Genomic DNA, 22920 nt, shown 5'->3' with positions numbered 1-22920 from the left:
AAAATGAATATATAAAACAGCTGCGTGCTCGCAAGAATAAAATAAAATATAACAAATTGCAGTGCATCCCTTTGCAAAACAACGAGACACAGTTTTGTTTTGTTTATTTTTTATGTGTATGTATGCATATCGAAACTAAATCCTATCTTAACAAGTTTCCTCATTTATAGCGACCACCTCTCGATGCCCATAGAAATGCTAGCCGCCAGGTAAAGCAAATCAGACTGCCCCTAACAGGCACACAGCAAGGTGACACAAATTCCTCAATACAGAGCATCTAGGTCTACGCTTCTTTGGAAGCTCGTGGAACCAAATCGCCGCCAGCATTTGGCTGTTTAATCTAGGGGTATGATTCTTGCTAGGGGTGCGCGAGTTCCCGGGTTCAAATCCCGGATGTGTCCGTGTTCAATATCTTGCATTCCACTTTTCTAATTACGGTGCATTGCCGGGAAGGCGCTCAATCACGTGACTGAAAAAGACTGAAAAATCAGTCACCGAGAGCTCTGCTTGCCCACTCGTTAAATCAGGACTGCCACCTTTGTGTACACAGGGAATCAAATGCTTAAAAATTCAACAGAAGTCTCACATAACAGATTATAAAACCATTCATTTCACAGTTGCTGTAGATCATAATCATATCCTGATGTAACTATCACTATTTAATCATATCCTGATGTAACTTTCAGTATTATCTGCTGTATTATTGAATTGTGGTTTGTCACACTTGAGAATTATTGTATTTCTTGTTCTTATTGTATGACTAATATTGTAACACTTGAATGTATTTGTATTTGCTTGCGATTGTAAGTCGCCCTGGATAAGGGCGTCTGCTACGAAATAAATAATAATAATAATAATCATACAGCAATGACTATTTTGGTAACATATGTTTGATTTTTTTCATGCGCCCATGTGTGTCTAAAACAATCCGGCTGCAGTAAGTTTTATCAGATGGTTGTTTAATTTAAAATATTTGATTTTGCAGCGCATGTAACTGCAACGCCATTGTTATGTGGCAGGACGAACAACAGGACCATATCAATCCTTAGAATGTGATTAATCATTCAACTCACGCTTCCATACATATTTGCAGTTTTCACGACAACGCATTATCAATGCATGATTCCAAATGAACACATTCGTTTGATGGGGCTTAATGTAGTGACTAATATCACCTCACAGATCATTATAACTCACAGTGATACTTTCAAAGTTATGCTTTTAAGACTATTAACCAGTAAGGCAAATTAGTTGGGGAATGTATTACGCTTTCTTCCAATGTTAAATGAAAAAGTTCAAAAAAGACTTGCGTTGGCTGGAAATCGAACCCGGGTCAACTGCTTGGAAGGCAGCTATGCTCACCACTATACCACCAACGCCTCCGTTCTCAAAATCTAGACGGCAGCAGGAGATTGAACGCTTAGTTAGAGAAAGGAGACAGCTGAGGAACCAATGGAGAAGAGCAGAACAAAGTCAGAAGGAGGGACTCAATCTCTTACAAAAGGTCATAAAAGATAAGCTTGCAACATTGCGCAGAGCTGAGCGCCTACGGAAACGCTACAAAAAGAAGGAGCGTGCGAGAGCTAACTTTTATAAAGACCCATTCAAATTTGTAAAGAAGTTATTCACCAGTGAGAAGAATGGCACACTAAAAGCATCTAAGGTTGAGCTGGAGAGATATTTGGAGGAAACACATACAGATTCAAAAAGGCAGGAGCCTATGTCAATTCCGTCAGACATCCCACCTATCAATCCACCAGAATACCAAATGGAGGACTGTGCACCTAAGTGGAAAGAAATAGAGCAAGCTGTGAAAAAAGCAAGGGCTTCATCATCTCCAGGGCCTAATGGAGTTCCGTACAGAGTGTACAAGAGTGCTTCAGGAGTTCTACGAATTCTGTGGAAATTGATGAAAGTGGCATGGGAAAAACAGGTTGTACCAAGAGCATGGCGCCGAGCAGGTGGAGTCTTTATACCTAAAGAAAAAGATTCTACAAGCATCAGTCAGTTTCGTCCCATTTCCCTATTAAACGTAGAAGGCAAGATTTTCTTCAGCATTATTGCTCAGAGATTGTCAGCTTACCTATTAAAGAACTGCTTCATTGACACTTCAATACAAAAAGCGGGCATTCCAGGTTTCCCAGGTTGCTTAGAACACATCAATGTGATCTGGCAACAAATTCAATCAGCTAAAAAGGAGAGGAAGGAGCTCCATGTGACATTCCTGGATTTGGCTAATGCATATGGTTCAGTGCCACATGAACTACTTTGGGCAGCATTTGATTTTTTCAGTGTACCGATGACAATAACAAATTTAGTGAAAGCCTATTTTGGAGATTTACAATTCAGTTTTTCAACTTCAGAATTCAGCACTACATGGCAATGCCTAGAGGTTGGAATAATGGCAGGATGCACCATTTCTCCACTGGCTTTTACCATGGCAATGGAAGTAATCATTAGGGCATCAAAATGGGTAGTAGGAGGAGAGCGCTTGGCTTCTGGAATGCGACTACCACCAATTCGAGCATACATGGATGACATGACAACCATGACTACAACAGTAGCCTGCACTAATCGATTATTGGGCAAATTAACCAATAACATTGAATGGGCACGAATGCAATTCAAGCCCACTAAATCAAGGAGCATCTCTATAATTAAAGGCAAAGTAGTAGATAAAACATTCTTCATTAATGGTGAGGCAATACCAACAGTGTCTGAGAAGCCAGTGAAGAGTCTTGGGAGATGGTACGACGGGGATCTAAAGGACACAGTTCGTGTGGGAGAAGTTAGACAACAAGCAGTGGAAGGGTTGAAGAGCATAGACAGCTGCGCTCTACCAGGTAAACTAAAACTCTGGTGCTTTCAGTTTGGTCTACTGCCGAGGTTGCTGTGGCCACTGACTGTGTACGAGGTTTCTTTGACAACAGTAGAGAAGCTGGAAGCTTTAATCAGTTCATACATCAGGAAATGGTTGGGAGTTCCACGCTGCCTCAGCAGAGTGGGACTTTATGGTAAAGGAATACTGCAGCTACCAGTCTCTGCTCTAACCGAGGAGTTTAAGTGCGCCAAGGTCAGACTGGAAATGACATTAGTAGAGTCACGCGATAAATGCGTAAGGGAGGCAGCACCTGTGTTGAAAACTGGAAGAAAGTGGGCGGCAAAGAAAGCTGTGGAAGATGCAAAGGCTGCCCTTCGAATTGGTGATATCATGGGGCAAGTTCAGCATGGAAGAGGGGGTCTTGGTTTCAGTTCAACTCCTCCTACATGGCACAAGGCGGCCCCAGCTCAAAGGAGGAAGCTGGTAGTCAACGAGGTGCAAAAGCAAGAGGAGAGGATGAGGTGTATAAAGGCCATTTCCCAGGCCAAACAGGGAGAATGGATGAGATGGGAGAGTGTGGAACAACGCAAGATTGGCTGGCAAGACCTATGGTCAATGGAACAGAGCAGGATCAGTTTCCTCATCAGGTCAACATATGATGTTCTCCCATCACCACAGAACCTAAACCTCTGGGTAGGAGAGGATCCCTCATGTCCTTTGTGTTCAACACCTGCAACATTAAGGCACATTTTGACAGGATGTAAGGTGGCTCTTAGCCAAGGACGGTTTACTTGGCGCCATGACCAGGTGCTGCAATGTTTGGCCTTAGCATTGGAAGACAAGCGTAACATGACCAATAAGTTGCCACCTGTTCCATCAAAACATTACACACAAAAGACAACATTCCTCCGCCCAGGAGAGCAAACACCAAGAAAAGGTGTTAAAACCAATCCTTGCCCAGGACAACTGGAAGCTGCTAGAGACTGGAATATGCTGGCAGATGTTGGTCAATGGCTTATTTTTCCACCTGAGATTGCCACCACTAACCTTCGACCAGATATTGTCTTGTGGTCTGGATCAGCACGCCTTGTTCACCTGGTAGAGTTAACAGTGCCATGGGAGGATGCTGTAGATGAGGCGTATGAGAGGAAGAAACTGCGGTATGCTCAACTAGCCACTGAAGCGGAACAGCGAGGATGGAGAGTTCGGGTTTACCCAGTGGAAGTGGGTTGTCGAGGATTTGTGGCACACTCTACAACCCGGTTTCTCAGAGACGTCGGATTCAGTGGCCAAGAGTTGCGTCGCACAGTGAAGAACTTATCTGAAGCAGCAGAGAGGAGCAGCAACTGGCTGTGGTTGAGACGGAAAGATTCTGGCTGGGGACAGGTAAGTAAGCTGGGCTGAGTTGAGTGGGGGACGGAGGGGGGTGATGCTGGGACGCCAGAATCACCGTCGAGCCCTCTTGAGGTGTCGTGGGCTAGTCGACGAAACACTGAGGATGGAAGGTGCCCACTTGAAAACCCCAGAGATGTACCCTACTTAGCTCAATCCAGACGGTTGTCATGCTGATGCGCTGGGGAGGCCGCACTTTGGTTGATCCCCGGAGCCAGCATCGCAGCCGTTGTGTGTGCTGATGCGCCAGGGAGGCAAAATAAGCTGATCCCTGGAGCCAGCATTACACTTCAGCCATTAACACCAGACAGAAGGATATCTACATCATCATATGGAAGGAAACGTAAATGGATGGAGACACATATGGATCACATTAGTTTACTGTAAAGCTACGTCTTAGTTGGTGCTTATCTTGGCGAGAGCCGAGTTCAAATCAGCATGAAGTTTTAACATCTACTCTCGTGTAATGGAAATCTTGTTTTCAAAATCTCAAGCACATTAACAACAATGTAAACAATATGACAATTCCACTTTCACTTCACCATCTAACAATTGTCTGGTAGATACATATAGAGATGATACAATTAAACAAACTCTTAATCTAGCAGTTTCTTATAGTGAAGTTAATTCAACTAGTTACCACATATTATAGTATTGCAGTTTATATAAAATACTTGGATCTATCAGTTTTTTATAGTAAGGTTAATTAAACAGTTCAGCAAATCTGTTCTTTTTGTGGTACATACAAAGTAGACAACAATGTCAGCACTTGAATGGTCTCGTTACAATCTAGATTACATTTGTAAAGTACACAGTACCAATTTCCCCCAATCTATTTAAAATGAATATATAAAACAGCTGCGTGCTCGCAAGAATAAAATAAAATATAACAAATTGCTGTGCATCCCTTTGCAAAACAACGAAACACAGTTTTGTTTTGTTTATTTTTTATATGTATGTATGCATATCGAAACTAAATCCTATCTTAACAAGTTTCCTCATTTATAGCGACCACCTCTCGATGCCCATAGAAATGCTAGCCTCCAGGTAAAGCAAATCAGACGGCCCCTAACAGGCACACAGCAAGGTGACACTAATTCCTCAATATAGAGCATCTAGGACTACGCTTCTTTGGAAGCTCGTGGAACCAAATCGCCGCCAGCATTTGGCTGTTTAATCTAGGGGTATGATTCTTGCTAGGGGTGCGCGAGTTCCCGGGTTCAAATCCCGGATGTGTCCGTGTTCAATATCTTGCATTCCACTTTTCTAATTACGGTGCATTGCCGGGGAGGCGCTCAATCACGTGAATGAAAAAGACTGACAAATCAGTCACCGAGAGTCACCGAGAGCTCGTTAAATCAGGACTGCCTCCTTTGTGTACACAGGGAATCAAATGCTTAAAAATTCAACAGAAGTCTCACATAACAGATTATAAAACCATTCATTTCACAGTTGCTGTAGATCATAATCATATCCTTATGTAACTATCACTATTTATTCATATCCTGATGTAACTTTCACTATTATCTGCTGTATTATTGAATTGTGGTTTGTCACACTTGAGAATTGTTGTATTTCTTGTTCTTATTGTATGACTAATATTGTAACACTTGAATGAATTTGTATTTGCTTGCGATTGTAAGTCGCCCTGGATAAGGGCGTCTGCTACGAAATAAATAATAATAATAATAATCATACAGCAATGACTATTTTGGTAACATATGTTTGATTTTTTTCATGCGCCCATGTGTGTCTAAAACAATCCGGCTGCAGTAAGTTTTATCAGATGGTTGTTTAATTTTAAATATTTGATTTTGCAGCGCATGTAACTGCAACGCCATTGTTATGTGGCAGGACGAACAACAGGACCATATCAATCCTTAGAATGTGATTAATCATTCAACTCACGCTTCCATACATATTTGCAGTTTTCCCGACAACGCATTATCAATGCATGATTCCAAATGAACACATTCGTTTGATGGGGCTTAATGTAGTGACTAATATCACCTCACAGATCATTATAACTCACAGTGATACTTTCAAAGTTATGCTTTTAAGACTATTAACCAGTAAGGCAAATTAGTTGGGGAATGTATTACGCTTTATTCCAATGTTAAATGAAAAAGTTCAAAAAAGACTTGCGTTGGCCGGAAATCGAACCCGGGTCAACTGCTTGGAAGGCAGATATGCTCAGCACTATAACACCAACGCCTCCGTTCTCACAATCACCTTCAAAGATTGAATTAAGCCACTGTAACGTTGGCTGCTGGGACAGGTCCCGTCTTGCCTCTACTCGATAAGCGTTAATACAGCGACTGGTGTTTGTGGGAGATTTTCATGGTGTTTATAGATTGATTATTTCTGTAATTATTATTTCATACACAGCAGGCTGGTGTGCATCATGCCTGTACTAACACGATGAAGCAATTATTGTATTCTATTTTCTTTCAAAAAGGTGCATGCCATGAAGATGGCGTGTGAAAAAAAAGAACAAGCTTCTCTGCCGTGTGAGGATTGCACCTGCCGTGACCCGGATTCGAACCGGGGTTGTTGCGGCCACAACGCAAAGTACTAACCACTATACGATCACGGCGAACTACCGAGAAGCTCGTGTTTGTTTTGTCAGATGGGCACTCCATGCTACACACACGGCAGAACAATTGCAGCAGGTCGCTGCTATGTGTTTTGTTTTATTGTTTTAATTAGGCTACTTTCATTTTAAGAATCTTTCGTTTCTTTCCCTGCGCCAATCAGAGGATGATTCCCCTTTACCTGGCTCATTTCAAAGGCTGGTTTTAAAGACAAGGGGGAGCGGAATAGGAAGCAGGATGTAAGGGAACGGGAGGCTCTCGTGACGGCGGCGGTATGGCTGGTCGGCAGCCTGTGCTATGGCGGTGTGTTTACAATGATTCCGTGTGTGGTGTCCGAGTAGCGGCAGTAGTATTGAAGTGTAGCAGGTCTTTATATACAGATAGCGAAATTTATGTTATTTTCACTACGCCACCGTGTGTTTATTGAGGACAAGGACCTCGAGTGGTTGGTTCCCGCACAAACTCTTTTATCCAGGAGAAATCAAGCAATCATTCTCCAAAAATAATCTTTACAAGTTTTAATTAATAATTGTTTTCAAAATCTCAAGCACATTAACAACAATGTAAACAATATGACAATTCCACTTTCACTTCACCATCTAACAATTGTCTAGTAGGTACATATAGAGATGATACAATTAAACAAACTCTTAATCTAGCAGTTTCTTATAGTGAAGTTAATTCAACTAGTTACCACATATTATAGTATTGCAGTTTATATAAAATACTTGGATCTATCAGTTTTTTATAGTAAGGTTAATTAACCAGTTCAGCAAATCTGTTCTTTTTGTGGTACATACAAAGTAGACAACAACGTCAGCACTTGAATGGTCTCGTTACAATCTAGATTACATTTGTAAAGTACACAGTACCAATTTCCCCCAATCTATTTAAAATGAATATATAAAACAGCTGCGTGCTCGCGAGAATAAAATAAAATATAACAAATTGCAGTGCATCCCTTTGCAAAACAACGAAACACAGTTTTGTTTTGTTTATTTTTTATATGTATGTATGCATATCGAAACTAAATCCTATCTTAACAAGTTTCCTCATTTATAGCGACCACCTCTCGATGCCCATAGAAATGCTAGCCGCCAGGTAAAGCAAATCAGACGGCCCCTAACAGGCACACAGCAAGGTGACACTAATTCCTCAATATTGAGCATCTAGGACTACGCTTCTTTGGAAGCTTGTGGAACCAAATCGCCGCCAGCATTTGGCTGTTTAATCTAGGGGTATGATTCTTGCTTCGGGTGCGCGAGTTCCCGGGATCAAATCCCGGATGTGTCCGTGTTCAATATCTTGCATTCCACTTTTCTAATTACGGTGCATTGCCGGGAAGGCGCTCAATCACGTGACTGAAAAAGACTGAAAAATCAGTCACCAAGAGCTCTGCTTGCCCACTCGTTAAATCATGACTGCCACCTTTGTGTACACAGGGAATCAAATGCTTAAAAATTCAACAGAAGTCTCACATAACAGATTATAAAACCATTCATTTCACAGTTGCTGTAGATCATAATCATATCCTGATGTAACTATCACTATTTAATCATATCCTGATGTAACTTTCACTATTATCTGCTGTATTATTGAATTGTGGTTTGTCACACTTGAGAATTATTGTATTTCTTGTTCTTATTGTATGACTAATATTGTAACACTTGAATGTATTTGTATTTGCTTGCGATTGTAAGTCGCCCTGGATAAGGGCGTCTGCTACGAAATAAATAATAATAATAATAATCATACAGCAATGACTATTTTGGTAACATATGTTTGATTTTTTTCATGCGCCCATGTGTGTCTAAAACAATCCGGCTGCAGTAAGTTTTATCAGATGGTTGTTTAATTTAAAATATTTGATTTTGCAGCGCATGTAACTGCAACGCCATTGTTATGTGGCAGGACGAACAACAGGACCATATCAATCCTTAGAATGTGATTAATCATTCAACTCACGCTTCCATACATATTTGCAGTTTTCCCGACAACGCATTATCAATGCATGATTCCAAATGAACACATTCGTTTGATGGGGCTTAATGTAGTGACTAATATCACCTCACAGATCATTATAACTCACAGTGATACTTTCAAAGTTATGCTTTTAAGACTATTAACCAGTAAGGCAAATTAGTTGGGGAATGAATTACGCTTTCTTCCAATGTTAAATGAAAAAGTTCAAAAAAGACTTGCGTTGGCGGGAATCGAACCCGGGTCAACTGCTTGGAAGGCAGCTATGCTCACCACTATACCACCAACGCCTCCGTTCTCAAAATCACCTTCAAAGATTGAATTAAGCCACTGTAACGTTGGCTGCTGGGACAGGTCCTGTCTTGCCTCTACTCGATAAGCGTTAATACAGCGACTGGTGTTTGTGGGAGATTTTTATGGTGTTTATGATTGATTATTTCTGTAATTATTATTTCATACACAGCAGGCTGGTGTGCATCATGCCTGTACTAACACGATGAAGCAATTATTGTATTCTATTTTCTTTAAAAAAGGTGCATGTCATGAAGATGGCGTGTGAAAAAAAACAACAAGCTTCTCTGCCGTGTGAGGATTGCACCTGCCGTGACCCGGATTCGAACCGGGGTTGTTGCGGCCACAACGCAAAGTACTAACCACTATACGATCACGGCGAACTACCGAGAAGCTCGTGTTTGTTTTGTCAGCTGGACACTCCGTGCTACACACACGGCAGAACAATTGCAGCAGGTCGCTGCTATGTGTTTTGTTTTATTGTTTTAATTAGGCTACTTTCATTTTTAGAATCTTTCGTTTCTTTCCCTGCGCCAATCAGAGGATGATTCCCCTTTACCTGGCTCATTTCAAAGGCTGGTTTTAAAGACAAGGGGGAGCGGAATAGGAAGCAGGATGTAAGGGAACGGGAGGCTCTCGTGACGGCGGCGGTATGGCTGGTCGGCAACCTGTGCTATGGCGGTGTGTTTACAATGATTCCGTGTGTGGTGTCCGAGTAGCGGCAGTAGTATTGAAGTGTAGCAGGTCTTTATATACAGATAGCGAAATTTATGTTATTTTCACTACGCCACTGTGTGTTTATTGAGGACAAGGACCTCGAGTGGTTGGTTCCCGCACAAACTCTTTTATCCAGGAGAAATCAAGCAATCATACTCCAAAAATAATCTTTACAAGTTTTAATTAATAATTGTTTTCAAAATCTCAAGCACATTAACAACAATGTAAACAATATGACAATTCCACTTTCACTTCACCATCTAACAATTGTCTAGTAGATACATATAGAGATGATACAATTAAACAAACTCTTAATCTAGCAGTTTCTTATAGTGAAGTTAATTCAACTAGTTACCACATATTATAGTATTGCAGTTTATATAAAATACTTGGATCTATCAGTTTTTTATAGTAAGGTTAATTAACCAGTTCAGCAAATCTGTTCTTTTTGTGGTACATACAAAGTAGACAACAACGTCAGCACTTGAATGGTCTCGTTACAATCTAGATTACATTTGTAAAGTACACAGTACCAATTTCCCCCAATCTATTTAAAATGAATATATAAAACAGCTGCGTGCTCGCAAGAATAAAATAAAATATAACAAATTGCAGTGCATCCCTTTGCAAAACAACGAAACACAGTTTTGTTTTGTTTATTTTTTATGTATGCATATCGAAACTAAATCCTATCTTAACAAGTTTCCTCATTTATAGCGACCACCTCTCGATGCCCATAGAAATGCTAGCCGCCAGGTAAAGCAAATCAGACTGCCCCTAACAGGCACACAGCAAGGTGACACAAATTCCTCAATACAGAGCATCTAGGTCTACGCTTCTTTGGAAGCTCGTGGAACCAAATCGCCGCCAGCATTTGGCTGTTTAATCTAGGGGTATGTTTCTTGCTGCGGGTGCGCGAGTTCCCGGGTTCAAATCCCGGATGTGTTCGTGTTCAATATCTTGCATTCCACTTTTCTAATTACGATGCATTGCCGGGAAGGCGCTCAATCACGTGACTGAAAAAGACTGACAAATCAGTCACCGAGAGCTCTGCTTGCCCACTCGTTAAATCAGGACTGCCATCTTTGTGTACACAGGGAATCAAATGCTTAAAAATTCAACAGAAGTCTCACATAACAGATTATAAAACCATTCATTTCACAGTTGCTGTACATCATACAGCAATGACTATTTTGGTAACATATGTTTGATTTTTTTCATGCGCCCATGTGTGTCTAAAACAATCCGGCTGCAGTAAGTTTTATCAGATGGTTGTTTAATTTTAAATATTTGATTTTGCAGCGCATGTAACTGCAACGCCATTGTTATGTGGCAGGACGAACAACAGGACCATATCAATCCTTAGAATGTGATTAATCATTCAACTCACGCTTCCATACATATTTGCAGTTTTCCCGACAACGCATTATCAATGCATGATTCCAAATGAACACATTCGTTTGATGGGGCTTAATGTAGTGACTAATATCACCTCACAGATCATTATAACTCACAGTGATACTTTCAAAGTTATGCTTTTAAGACTATTAACCAGTAAGGCAGATTAGTTGGGGAATGTATTACGCTTTATTCCAATGTTAAATGAAAAAGTTCAAAAAAGACTTGCGTTGGCCGGGAATCGAACCCGGGTCAACTGCTTGGAAGGCAGCTATGCTCACCACTATACCACCAACGCCTCCGTTCTCAAAATCACCTTCAAAGATTGAATTAAGCCACTGTAACGTTGGCTGCTGGGACAGGTCCCGTCTTGCCTCTACTCGATAAGCGTTAATACAGCGACTGGTGTTTGTGGGAGATTTTTATGGTGTTTATAGATTGATTATTTCTGTAATTATTATTTCATACACAGCAGGCTGGTGTGCATCATGCCTGTACTAACACGATGAAGCAATTATTGTATTCTATTTTCTTTCAAAAAGGTGCATGCCATGAAGATGGCGTGTGAAAAAAAAGAACAAGCTTCTCTGCCGTGTGAGGATTGCACCTGCCATGACCCGGATTCGAACCGGGGTTGTTGCGGCCACAACGCAAAGTACTAACCACTATACGATCACGGCGAACTACCGAGAAGCTCGTGTTTGTTTTGTCAGCTGGGCACTCCGTGCTACACACACGGCAGAACAATTGCAGCAGGTCGCTGCTATGTGTTTTGTTTTATTGTTTTAATTAGGCTACTTTCATTTTTAGAATCTTTCGTTTCTTTCCCTGCGCCAATCAGAGGATGATTCCCCTTTACCTGGCTCATTTCAAAGGCTGGTTTTAAAGACAAGGGGGAGCGGAATAGGAAGCAGGATGTAAGGGAACGGGAGGCTCTCATGACGGCGGCGGTATAGCTGGTCGGCAGCCTGTGCTATGGCGGTGTGTTTACAATGATTCCGTGTGTGGTGTCCGAGTAGCGGCAGTAGTATTGAAGTGTAGCAGGTCTTTATATACAGATAGCGAAATTTATGTTATTTTCACTACGCCACCGTGTGTTTATTGAGGACAAGGACCTCGAGTGGTTGGTTCCCGCACAAACTCTTTTATCCAGGAGAAATCAAGCAATCATACTCCAAAAATAATCTTTACAAGTTTTAATTAATAATTGTTTTCAAAATCTCAAGCACATTAACAACAATGTAAACAATATGACAATTCCACTTTCACTTCACCATCTAACAATTGTCTAGTAGATACTGTAACAAATCAGGAGAGTACTCCCGTAAGTGACTCTCCTTTTCTTCCACCGACTGGCACAGACACAATGAAGGTTCAGGTAAGTAATTCTTTATTTACAATATTTACACCAATTATCACTTTTTCTGGGTTGAGTAAAGCCCTGTACGGGTCAGTAACTAGCTCACTTCTTCGTCCCTCACTAACTGATTCAGAAGTACCGAGTCCAGCTGGCCGAGGTCTTTGCAAGTCCTTTCCCTGTGGAATGTTCCGACTACACAGGTAAGTGTGGACCCGGTGCCCTCTGCTGGAGTCTCGGCCCCACAGTAACAATCACGCAGCCTCCCTCTGCTGGAGTCTGGCTGCAACACAGGTAAGAAGAAGGAACGCCCACTGCCGGAATGTCTCTGTAGCCCAGGTCAGGACAACGCAGACTCCCTCTGCTGGAACTGGCTAAAACACAGACAAGAACAGAGAGATCCTCCTCCCCCTGTTGGAGTATCCTTAAACACAGGTGACTGGAAAGAACAACGTGGACACCCACAGCTGGGTATCGCTGTAAGACTGGTAATAATCCACAAGAATGCAAATGGAAATTGTATCCTGGTTGTGGGGGTGAACCCCTGCAACCAATGTCTCAGTGCTTCACAGAAACACGGGGTGTCCCAGAGTTCAAACACAATATCCTTGTTTGTGTATCCCACCTGTGCAAACTGCAGTTCCTGTCTGTACCATACAAGCCACGTCCCAAAACTCCAGGCTGTTGCCTCCGTTGTTATTATTACAGTTCGCTAATTGTGCTGCGTCTTCTTGCGCGCTTCCCTCTGTGTCCCGAGACAAACAAACACCCATAAACAAACGGCAGCTGTGACGGTTCCCAACCGTCACGGAAACTGCGGAATTGTTTTAAATCCGTCACCGGTAAACAGCGTCTCTTGACCGGTATTTCATAAAAACAAATTAAACTTTAACAAAACAAAAGACTACCTCACAAAGAGGATAAACGCCACAGTAAAACAAAAATACCGCTTTACTCAAAAACGAAACGTTCACTTTACCTTCCACTAACTCGTAATACAGTTTCAATTCTCAGAGCCCTCTTCAGCAGTACGCACGGCGGTGCTTCCCCCGATCACCCCCGTCTGTACCGCTCCACTTCCCTTTATACCCAGAAACCCCGCCTTCCTTATTAAAGCTAAGGTTCCTGGGTTGTATAGTTTTTCAAATGGCGTCGCCATTTCTTAAAGGCGACGCCGCTCTTTCTACATATCCTCTTCCCCAGCTCTAACCTATAAGGTTGAGCGACCTAACTAACCCCATGTACTCTCGATAGCCCGTCTGCATTCGCGTTCTGTGACCCCCGTCTGTGTTCAATTTTGAACTTATACGGCTGTAAAGCTAAAAACCAGCGAGTTACCCGAGCATTCTTCTCTTTGTTTTCTTTCATAAACTTTAGGGGTGCGTGATCTGTAACTAGGGTAAACTCCCTGCCTAATAGATAATATTTTAAAGCTTCCACTGCCCACTTCACTGCCAAACATTCCTTCTCCACCACGGCATACTTTCTTTCTCGCGGCAGCAGCTTTCGGCTAAGATATCCTATGGGATGTTCCTCCCCCCCAACGACCTGTGACAACACCGCCCCTAAGCCTACCTCGGATGCGTCCGTTTGTAATACAAAGGGCTGGGAAAAATCGGGTACTTTTAACACTGGACTGTTACACAGTATTTCCTTAATAGCCCTAAAGGCTTTATCTGTCTCGGGGCTCCACTTAACACGAACCGGGGCTGGTTTTTTTATTAAATCAGTAAGGGGTGAAGCAATAGAAGAGAACTCCGGCACAAATCGCCGATAGTAGCCGGCTAAACCTAAGAAGGCTCTAACTTGTTTCTTATCCTTTGGAATAGGCCACTTAGTGATGGCCTCTATTTTACTCATCTGGGGCTTGACTTTACCGCCCCCTACTACAAACCCTAAGTATTGAGCTTCCTGCAAACCCACAAAACATTTCTCTGGGTTTGCAGTCAGCGACGCTTCTCTTAGGGACTGTAACACCGCATTGACTTTCTCTAGATGTGTCTCCCATGACTCTGTGAATATCACTATGTCATCAATGTAAGCCGAGGCATACTGCGCATGAGGTCTTAATATAATATCCATAAGCCGTTGGAAGGTGGCGGGTGCGCCATGCAATCCAAACGGCATTACTTTGTACTGGAACAAACCCAGGGGTGTGGCAAAAGCTGTCTTTTCCCTCGACTTAGGGCTCAGGGGAATTTGCCAATACCCCTTTGTGAGGTCTAAAGTGGTTAAGTATTTCGCCGTACCCAGTCTTTCAATTAGCTCATCCACCCTAGGCATAGGATAAGAATCAAATTTCGATACCTGGTTGAGCTGACGAAAATCATTACAGAAACGCCAAGTTCCGTTGGGTTTGGCGACCATCACAATTGGGCTGTTCCACGGACTCGAGGACTCCTCGATCACGTCCATCCGTCTCATCGCTTCGACCTCTCGGACGACTTCGTCCCGTTGGGCCTCCGGGATCCTATAGGACCTCACCCGGACACACACCCCGGGAGGTGTGTGGACCTCATGTTGGAGAACTGTCGTCCGTCCTGGTACTGGGGAGAACACATCCTTATTAGCCTCTACGCACTGTTGCACTTCCTGGATTTGTTGGGGTGTAAGCAAGGGTCCTATGTTGACTGACCTACCTTCCAGTCTATTCCCGCTGTCTTTCCCCAAAGCCACTAACGCTACCAGCTCCTCCCGTTCTACCCATGGTTTGAGGAGATTGATATGGTACACTTGTTCTTTCTTTCGCTTATCCGGTTGTCTTACTTTATAATTAACTTCTCCTACTGGGGCTATTATCTCATATGGACCCTGCCATTTAGTAAACAATTTACTTTCCGGGGTTGGCACCAACACCATAACCCTATCCCCTGGGCTAAACTTACGGTGCACCGCCCTTCTGTTATACTGTCCTGCTTGGCGTGCCTGCGCTTCCTCCATATGAGCTTTTACTATGGGGGTTATTTTTGCAATTCGTTCACGAACCTGTAAAATATAATCGACCACATTACGTCCTGTGGACCTTTGGGCTTCCCATGTTTCCTTTGTTAAAGCCAAGATTCCCCTTGGCTGTCTCCCATACAATAGTTCAAATGGTGAAAACCCAGTCGAGGACTGTGGTACCTCTCTAACCGCAAACATTAAATAAGGTAACAGGAGGTCCCAGTCCCTCCCGTCCTTGGAAGCTACTTTCTTTAGCATTGATTTCAGGGTCTTATTAAACCTCTCCACAAGCCCATCCGTTTGAGGATGGTATACCGACGTTCTAATGGGGGTAACCTTCAAGGTAGTACAGAAATCCTTCATCAACTGACTCACAAAAGGGGTGCCTTGGTCCGTCAAAACTTCTTTCGGTATACCTACTCGAGAGAACAAGTGTATTAATTCCTTTGTAATTGTTTTAGACGCCGTATTCCGTAGCGGAATGGCTTCAGGATACCTGGTTGCTTAGTCTAAAATGACGAAGATGTATTCATGCCCTCGAGCTGACTTATTTAAAGGCCCCACCAAATCCATTGCTATCCTTTCAAACGGCACCTCGATAATAGGTAGAGGTTGCAAGGGTGCTCGTAACCCTGGATTAGGGCTGGCCAGCTGACACTCTGGACATGACCTACAATATCGGTCCACTGCCTTTCTAACACCCAACCAATAGAACCTCCTTAATATCCGTTGCAACGTCTTTTCAGACCCCAGATGCCCCCCAAACAAGTGTGAATGGGCCAAATACAACACCTGAGGTTGAAAAGCAGGTGGAACCAACAACTGCTCTATGGGCTCTTGATTAATTAGGGTGCAGCGATACAGTAGATCATTTTTTATGATAAAGTGCTCAAGTGGGTTTATTACAACATTCTCTACCCTAGTACCGTTTACGGATACCACCCTCTCCCGAAGATTCACCAGTGTAGGGTCCTGCTCCTGTTCTCTAGCAAAGTCTTCACTGGGAAGTTGAAGACACTCTTCCCAGGGCCCCTCCCTGGAACTTCCCATTACCACTTCCCCTGTTTCTGCTAAAATGTCCGTCTCGCTGCACTGAGTGTATACCCCCTTGCTATTGCGTTTGGTCGATAACCCCATCAGGCTTTGTGTTTTTAAATCTCGTTCTTGTCGCCGTTGTCGGCGGGACTTCCTTTCTTTCACAAAATAACTCTCAACAAATAAATCTGGGTCCATAAATGGGAAAATGTCATGGGGGCTCTCAGGAGGCATACTTCCGTCCTCAGTAGTTACCTTCGGCTTATTGAATTTCACCAAGGTATCAAACCCTGGTACGTTTCTGCCAAGGATTACTTGGTGGGGAAGGTGGGGAACTACTCCAACCCTTAAGTCTACAACCTGGGTCCCTATTCCAATGGAGACTACAGCAGTTGGGTAGTGTTTAACATCCCCATGAATACAAGTAACCCCTGTTTTAAAGTCATAATCTAGCACGTGGTCTGATAACAAATCAAGCGTGACTAAAGTAATTGCGCTACCTGAATCGGCGAGAGCCTCCGCCTTTTTCCCATTAAGTGTGACCCACACTAGATAAGGGTACGTCCCCACCGGGTGACGTGGAACAATAATATTTCCACAAAAGTGGTTTTCTGCTTCACTATACTTGACCACATTGCACTCCATCTTTTCCTCACTTTTACAATACTTGGCAATGTGGCCCATCTGATTACACTTAAAACACTTGAGATAGCCATACCCTGGTGCCTCGGGCCTCAACCCCCCAATTGTCCCCAGTCCCTTCACGACCTCTGGCCGCTCTTCACCCCTTTCCGGCATCGCCGGTTGCTTACCCGATTTGAATGCCCAAGCTGGTGGTTTCGGGCTCCTTGTTGCGGGGATCTGGGGCTGACGAGAAAGCTCCTCCGCGGCTAACTGCCGCTCCACTAGGTCGACGAATTCATTTATGGTACTGGGGTCTCCTTGTCCGACCCACTTCCTTAGTGGGGCCGGTAAAGACCGTAAATACCGATCCATCACTAGAACCTCTATAACTTTCTCGGCATTATTTACCTCCGGTCTGAGCCACCTAGTGGCCAAATGGATCAGGTCGAACATCTGCGACCGGGGTGGAACCCCGGGTGCATATCCCCAGGCATGATATTTCTGTGCCCGTACAGCGGAGGTCACCCCTTCCCGTGCCAGGATTTCGGCCTTTAAGTGGGGGTAACTCTCAGCTTCCTGTGGGCTCAGATCATGATATGCCTTCTGGGCTTCACCTACTAAAAACGGGGCCAGAATTCCAGCCCATTTCTCAATTGGCCATCCCTCCCGGGTGGCCGTACGTTCAAACGCCAACAAAAACGCCTCCACATCATCCTCCCGCGTCATCTTCTGTAAGACATGGGAGGGTCGAATGGTAGACACAAAAGGTGTTGGCGAAGACTGGTCCAAGCGCCCTTTTATCATGGCTATTTCCTGCCGTGTTACCTCCAGCTGTTGTGCTTGCAGCCGGTTGGTCTCCTGCTGGGCCTGGATAGCCGCCTGTTGTAGTTCTTGCATCTTCGTAGTGTTGTCCTGTTGTACTGCCGTAGCATGCAGTAGTGCTCGCATCAGTGCGTCGGTGTTTTCCATTTTGTTGCTGTTCGTGGGTCCGACTGGAGTATTTTTCCGGTCGTCAGAATCCCACTCTGACACCAAATGTAACAAATCAGGAGAGTACTCCCGTAAGTGACTCTCCTTTTCTTCCACCGACTGGCACAGACACAATGAAGGTTCAGGTAAGTAATTCTTTATTTACAATATTTACACCAATTATCACTTTTTCTGGGTTGAGTAAAGCCCTGTACGGGTCAGTAACCAGCTCACTTCTTCGTCCCTCACTAACTGATTCAGAAGTACCGAGTCCAGCTGGCCGAGGTCTTTGCAAGTCCTTTCCCTGTGGAATGTTCCGACTACACAGGTAAGTGTGGACCCGGTGCCCTCTGCTGGAGTCTCGGCCCCACAGTAACAATCACGCAGCCTCCCTCTGCTGGAGTCTGGCTGCAACACAGGTAAGAAGAAGGAACGCCCACTGCCGGAATGTCTCTGTAGCCCAGGTCAGGACAACGCAGACTCCCTCTGCTGGAACTGGCTAAAACACAGACAAGAACAGAGAGATCCTCCTCCCCCTGTTGGAGTATCCTTAAACACAGGTGACTGGAAAGAACAACGTGGACACCCACAGCTGGGTATCGCTGTAAGACTGGTAATAATCCACAAGAATGCAAATGGAAATTGTATCCTGGTTGTGGGGGTGAACCCCTGCAACCAATGTCTCAGTGCTTCACAGAAACACGGGGTGTCCCAGAGTTCAAACACAATATCCTTGTTTGTGTATCCCACCTGTGCAAACTGCAGTTCCTGTCTGTACCATACAAGCCACGTCCCAAAACTCCAGGCTGTTGCCTCCGTTGTTATTATTACAGTTCGCTAATTGTGCTGCGTCTTCTTGCGCGCTTCCCTCTGTGTCCCGAGACAAACAAACACCCATAAACAAACGGCAGCTGTGACGGTTCCCAACCGTCACGGAAACTGCGGAATTGTTTTAAATCCGTCACCGGTAAACAGCGTCTCTTGACCGGTATTTCATAAAAACAAATTAAACTTTAACAAAACAAAAGACTACCTCACAAAGAGGATAAACGCCACAGTAAAACAAAAATACCGCTTTACTCAAAAACAAAACGTTCACTTTACCTTCCACTAACTCGTAATACAGTTTCAATTCTCAGAGCCCTCTTCAGCAGTACGCACGGCGGTGCTTCCCCCGATCACCCCCGTCTGTACCGCTCCACTTCCCTTTATACCCAGAAACCCCGCCTTCCTTATTAAAGCTAAGGTTCCTGGGTTGTATAGTTTTTCAAATGGCGTCGCCATTTCTTAAAGGCGACGCCGCTCTTTCTACAATACATATAGAGATGATACAATTAAACAAACTCTTAATCTAGCAGTTTCTTATAGTGAAGTTAATTCAACTAGTTACCACATATTATAGTATTGCAGTTTATATAAAATACTTGGATCTATCAGTTTTTTATAGTAAGGTTAATTAACCAGTTCAGCAAATCTGTTCTTTTTGTGGTACATACAAAGTAGACAACAACGTCAGCACTTGAATGGTCTCGTTACAATCTAGATTACATTTGTAAAGTACACAGTACCAATTTCCCCCAATCTATTTAAAATGAATATTTAAAACAGCTGCGTGCTCGCAAGAATAAAATAAAATATAACAAATTGCAGTGCATCCCTTTGCAAAACAACGAAACACAGTTTTGTTTTGTTTATTTTTTATGTGTATGTATGCATATCGAAACTAAATCCTATCTTAACAAGTTTCCTCATTTATAGCGACCACCTCTCGATGCCCATAGAAATGCTAGCCGCCAGGTAAAGCAAATCAGACTGCCCCTAACAGGCACACAGCAAGGTGACACTAATTCCTCAATACAGAGCATCTAGGTCTACGCTTCTTTGGAAGCTCGTGGAACCAAGTCGCCGCCAGCATTTGGCTGTTTAATCTAGGGGTATGATTCTTGCTTCGGGTGCGCGAGTTCCCGGGTTCAAATCCCGGATGTGTCCGTGTTCAATATCTTGCATTACACTTTTCTAATTACGATGCATTGCCGGGAAGGCGCTCAATCACGTGACTGAAAAAGACTGACAAATCAGTCACCGAGAGCTCTGCTTGCCCACTCGTTAAATCAGGACTGCCATCTTTGTGTACACAGGGAATCAAATGCTTAAAAATTCAACAGAAGTCTCACATAACAGATTATAAAACCATTCATTTCACAGTTGCTGTACATCATACAGCAATGACTATTTTGGTAACATATGTTTGATTTTTTTCATGCGCCCATGTGTGTCTAAAACAATCCGGCTGCAGTAAGTTTTATCAGATGGTTGTTTAATTTTAAATATTTGATTTTGCAGCGCATGTAACTGCAACGCCATTGTTATGTGGCAGGACGAACAACAGGACCATATCAATCCTTAGAATGTGATTAATCATTCAACTCACGCTTCCATACATATTTGCAGTTTTCCCGACAACGCATTATCAATGCATGATTCCAAATGAACACATTCGTTTGATGGGGCTTAATGTAGTGACTAATATCACCTCACAGATCATTATAACTCACAGTGATACTTTCAAAGTTATGCTTTTAAGACTATTAACCAGTAAGGCAAATTAGTTGGGGAATGTATTACGCTTTATTCCAATGTTAAATGAAAAAGTTCAAAAAAGACTTGCGTTGGCCGGGAATCGAACCCGGGTCAACTGCTTGGAAGGCAGCTATGCTCACCACTATACCACCAACGCCTCCGTTCTCAAAATCACCTTCAAAGATTGAATTAAGCCACTGTAACGTTGGCTGCTGGGACAGGTCCCGTCTTGCCTCTACTCGATAAGCGTTAATACAGCGACTGGTGTTTGTGGGAGATTTTTATGGTGTTTATGATTGATTATTTCTGTAATTATTATTTCATACACAGCAGGCTGGTGTGCATCATGCCTGTACTAACACGATGAAGCAATTATTGTATTCTATTTTCTTTCAAAAAGGTGCATGCCATGAAGATGGCGTGTGAAAAAAAAGAACAAGCTTCTCTGCCGTGTGAGGATTGCACCTGCCGTGACCCGGATTCGAACCGGGGTTGTTGCGGCCACAACGCAAAGTACTAACCACTATACGATCACGGCGAACTACCGAGAAGCTCGTGTTTGTTTTGTCAGCTGGGCACTCCGTGCTACACACACGGCAGAACAATTGCAGCAGGTCGCTGCTATGTGTTTTGTTTTATTGTTTTAATTAGGCTACTTTCATTTTTAGAATCTTTCGTTTCTTTCCCTGCGCCAATCAGAGGATGATTCCCCTTTACCTGGCTCATTTCAAAGGCTGGTTTTAAAGACAAGGGGGAGCGGAATAGGAAGCAGGATGTAAGGGAACGGGAGGCTCTCGTGACGGCGGCGGTATGGCTGGTCGGCAGCCTGTGCTATGGCGGTGTGTTTACAATGATTCCGTGTGTGGTGTCCGAGTAGCGGCAGTAGTATTGAAGTGTAGCAGGTCTTTATATACAGATAGCGAAATTTATGTTATTTTCACTGCGCCACCGTGTGTTTATTGAGGACAAGGACCTCGAGTGGTTGGTTCCCGCACAAACTCTTTTATCCAGGAGAAATCAAGCAATCATACTCAAAAAATAATCTTTACAAGTTTTAATTAATAATTGTTTTCAAAATCTCAAGCACATTAACAACAATGTAAACAATATGACAATTCCATTTTCACTTCACCATCTAACAATTGTCTAGTAGGTACATATAGAGATGATACAATTAAACAAACTCTTAATCTAGCAGTTTCTTATAGTGAAGTTAATTCAACTAGTTACCACATATTATAGTATTGCAGTTTATATAAAATACTTGGATCTATCAGTTTTTTATAGTAAGGTTAATTAACCAGTTCAGCAAATCTGTTCTTTTTGTGGTACATACAAAGTAGACAACAACGTCAGCACTTGAATGGTCTCGTTACAATCTAGATTACATTTGTAAAGTACACAGTACCAATTTCCCCCAATCTATTTAAAATGAATATATAAAACAGCTGCGTGCTCGCAAGAATAAAATAAAATATAACAAATTGCAGTGCATCCCTTTGCAAAACAACGAAACACAGTTTTGTTTTGTTTATTTTTTATGTGTATGTATGCATATCGAAACTAAATCCTATCTTAACAAGTTTCCTCATTTATAGCGACCACCTCTCGATGCCCATAGAAATGCTAGCCGCCAGGTAAAGCAAATCAGACTGCCCCTAACAGGCACACAGCAAGGTGACACTAATTCCTCAATACAGAGCATCTAGGTCTACGCTTCTTTGGAAGCTCGTGGAACCAAGTCGCCGCCAGCATTTGGCTGTTTAATCTAGGGGTATGATTCTTGCTTCGGGTGCGCGAGTTCCCGGGTTCAAATCCCGGATGTGTCCGTGTTCAATATCTTGCATTACACTTTTCTAATTACGATGCATTGCCGGGAAGGCGCTCAATCACGTGACTGAAAAAGACTGACAAATCAGTCACCGAGAGCTCTGCTTGCCCACTCGTTAAATCAGGACTGCCATCTTTGTGTACACAGGGAATCAAATGCTTAAAAATTCAACAGAAGTCTCACATAACAGATTATAAAACCATTCATTTCACTGTTGCTGTACATCATACAGCAATGACTATTTTGGTAACATATGTTTGATTTTTTTCATGCGCCCATGTGTGTCTAAAACAATCCGGCTGCAGTAAGTTTTATCAGATGGTTGTTTAATTTTAAATATTTGATTTTGCAGCGCATGTAACTGCAACGCCATTGTTATGTGGCAGGA

The 22920-nt window shown here is 43.0% G+C and overlaps 8 non-coding genes across 8 annotated transcripts; all 8 read right to left on the bottom strand.

The window, feature by feature from the left end:
* Positions 1-1307: 1307 nt before the first annotated feature.
* Positions 1308-1379, bottom strand: trnag-ucc (transfer RNA glycine (anticodon UCC)). The gene has a single exon. It is a non-coding gene; the product is annotated as a tRNA-Gly (tRNA).
* Positions 1380-6737: 5358 nt separating this feature from the next.
* Positions 6738-6809, bottom strand: trnah-gug (transfer RNA histidin (anticodon GUG)). The gene has a single exon. It is a non-coding gene; the product is annotated as a tRNA-His (tRNA).
* Positions 6810-9006: 2197 nt separating this feature from the next.
* trnag-ucc (transfer RNA glycine (anticodon UCC)) lies at positions 9007-9077 on the bottom strand. Its single transcript has one exon. It is a non-coding gene; the product is annotated as a tRNA-Gly (tRNA).
* A 309-nt stretch (positions 9078-9386) lies between these two features.
* On the bottom strand, positions 9387-9458 carry trnah-gug (transfer RNA histidin (anticodon GUG)). The gene has a single exon. It is a non-coding gene; the product is annotated as a tRNA-His (tRNA).
* Positions 9459-11419: 1961 nt separating this feature from the next.
* On the bottom strand, positions 11420-11491 carry trnag-ucc (transfer RNA glycine (anticodon UCC)). Its single transcript has one exon. It is a non-coding gene; the product is annotated as a tRNA-Gly (tRNA).
* Positions 11492-11801: 310 nt separating this feature from the next.
* trnah-gug (transfer RNA histidin (anticodon GUG)) lies at positions 11802-11873 on the bottom strand. The gene has a single exon. It is a non-coding gene; the product is annotated as a tRNA-His (tRNA).
* An 8913-nt stretch (positions 11874-20786) lies between these two features.
* trnag-ucc (transfer RNA glycine (anticodon UCC)) lies at positions 20787-20858 on the bottom strand. The gene has a single exon. It is a non-coding gene; the product is annotated as a tRNA-Gly (tRNA).
* Positions 20859-21167: 309 nt separating this feature from the next.
* trnah-gug (transfer RNA histidin (anticodon GUG)) lies at positions 21168-21239 on the bottom strand. Its single transcript has one exon. It is a non-coding gene; the product is annotated as a tRNA-His (tRNA).
* Between the last annotated feature and the right edge of the window lie 1681 nt (positions 21240-22920).

Source organism: Acipenser ruthenus, chromosome 48, assembly GCF_902713425.1.
Source record: "Acipenser ruthenus chromosome 48, fAciRut3.2 maternal haplotype, whole genome shotgun sequence".
Classification (NCBI taxonomy): Eukaryota; Metazoa; Chordata; class Actinopteri; order Acipenseriformes; family Acipenseridae; genus Acipenser; species Acipenser ruthenus.
Note: the sequence above shows the minus strand (reverse complement) of the source record. Positions and strands in the feature narration are given on the sequence as shown.